This window comes from Tamandua tetradactyla, chromosome 22, assembly GCF_023851605.1.
Source record: "Tamandua tetradactyla isolate mTamTet1 chromosome 22, mTamTet1.pri, whole genome shotgun sequence".
Taxonomy (NCBI): Eukaryota; Metazoa; Chordata; class Mammalia; order Pilosa; family Myrmecophagidae; genus Tamandua; species Tamandua tetradactyla.
Window position 1 is genome coordinate 14,159,338 of NC_135348.1, and position 2,396 is coordinate 14,161,733.

Here is a 2,396-nt window from a genome sequence, read left to right on the forward strand (position 1 = left end):
CAGAAAAAGCTAAATCTCCAGGATGGGTAAGTATTTTGCCTGGGGTCACACAGGTAGGTAGTGGCTGAGCCAGGGATCAAACTGTGGCATGACAGATTCCAGGGCTGCTCTCTCTCCACGATATCATTTTCCCTCCCTGCCATTATGGTTTGGTAACGGGGCCATAGCACCTACATTAGGGCAGTGACAATGCACATAGAAGGAAAATGAAAGATTTGGAGTAAATATGAAGGGAAAACTGACAATACTGGATGAACAATTAAGTTTAAGAAGTGACTTAAAAAGAAGAGTTAAATAAAACTTCATTTTTGTTCTTCAAGCAAGAACTTACTGCTACTACTGTGCTTGGTCTTTGGGGGGAGATAAAATGTGATCACAATGTAGTCCCTGTAATGTAATAAAATTACAGTCTAATATGGGATGTACTTAAATGTACATTAATAAGTATAATGTGGGGAAGAATTAGATAAGCACTACAGAAAAGATATACAAAGTGCTATAGTAGAGAGCCAGGTTCCTGGTGTTGACTGCAGAGTACGCTCATTCAGTCCACCCACCCCTGGCCGCCATACCCCACAAACCCACCCCTCTCCTGTGCCAGAAACTCACTACCACCACCACCACCACCGCCATGCCCTACCCATACCTAGCGCTGACCCCGGAGCAGAAGAAGGAGCTCTCTGACATTGCTCAACACATCGTGGCCCCGGGCAATGGCATCGTGGCTGCAGATGCATTCCCCGGAAGTATTGCCAAACAGCTGCAGTCCATTGGCACTGGAACACCGAGGAGAACTGGCGCTTCTACCAGCAGCTGCTGCTCACCACCGATGACCACGTGAACCCCTGCATTGGTAGTGTCATTCTCTTCCATGAGATGCTCTACCAGAAGGCAGATGATGGACGTCCCTTCTCCCAAGTTATCACATCCAAGGGCGGTGTTGAAGACATCAAGGAAGACAAGGGTGTGATATCCCTGGCAGGAAGAAATGGTGAGACCACCACTCAAGGGCTGGATGGGCTGTCTGAGTGCTGTGCCCAGTACAAGAAAGTCGGTGCTGACATTGCCAAGTGGTGCTGTGTGCTGAAGATCAGGGAGCATGCTCTCTCTGCCCTCACCACCATGGAGAATGCCAATGTGCTGGCCCATTATGCCAGCATCAGCCAGCAGAATGGCACTGTGCCCATCATGGAGGCTGAGGTCTTTTCCAATGGGGACCATGACTTGAAGTGCTGTTAGTGTGTAACTGAGAAGACGCTGGCTGCTGTTTACAAGGTTCTAAGTGATCACCACTTAGATCACTTAGTGGTCTACCTGGAAGGCACTTTGCTGAAGCCCAGTATGGTAACCCCAGGCCATGCCTGCACCCAGTTTTCTCATGAAGAGATTGCTATAGTAGCTGTCACAGTGCTGTGCCATGTGGCACCTCCTGCTGTTCCCTGGAGTCATCTTCCTATTTGGAGGCCAGAGTGAAGAGGAGGCATCCATCAACCTCAACGCCATCAACAAGTGCTCCCTGCTGAAGCCGTGGGCTCTGACTTTCTCCTCTGTCTGAGTCCTGCAGGCTTCTGCCCTCATGGCCTGGGGTGGGAAGAAAGAGAACCTGAAGGCTGTCCAAGAAGAGTATGTCAAGTGAAACCTGGCCAATAGCCTCACCTGCCAACGAAAGTACACCCCAAGTAGTCAGACCAGGCTGCAGCCAGCGAGTCCTCTTCATCTCTAACCATGCCTACTAAGCAGAAGTGTTCTAAGGTTGCCCCCTCAGCACTCCAGACCCCTACTCCATCCTACATTCACTGTCAAGAAGGGGCTTCATATGGAGCTCTGGGATGCTCTTCCCCATCACTCTTTTGCCTCCCTCATGATGTTGGTTTGTCCAGCCCACTGCCAAGGGGGCAAAATGCTATCATAGACTGGAAAGGAGAATATCTAAGAGGTGAAATCAAGCATTCAGGGAAGAGAAAATATTTGGACCTTGAAAAATGGATAGAGTTTTGAATGGCAGAGGGAATATTCTAGACCAAGTTTTCTCAACCTCATTACTACTGACATTTTGGGTGTGATAATTCTTTGCTGTGAGGGGCTGTCCTGTGTATTAGAGGACATTTAACAGCATCCCTGGCCTCTTCTCACTAGATGCCAGTAACACCCCCCACCCCGAGTTATGATGATCAAAATTCTCCAGAAATTGTCAAATGTCCCTTGAGGACAAAGTCACCCTCAGTTGAGCGCTGCTGTCCTAATTTAAGAGAATGATGTGGAAAAGGGAGAATAGAATGTCTGGAGAATAAAACAACATTTTGGATCAGCCTGTTTCAAAATATTCTTTGGAACATGAGCATCTTGTGAGATATGACAGTGCCTTAAATAAGGTTCCTTGGCATTCCATAGCTCTG

At 48.0% G+C, this 2,396-nt stretch overlaps 1 pseudogene; it reads left to right on the forward strand.

Annotated features, from left to right (window-relative positions):
* Positions 1 to 631: 631 nt before the first annotated feature.
* Positions 632 to 1,736, forward strand: LOC143666048 (fructose-bisphosphate aldolase A pseudogene; annotated as a pseudogene).
* The last annotated feature ends 660 nt before the right edge of the window (positions 1,737 to 2,396 follow it).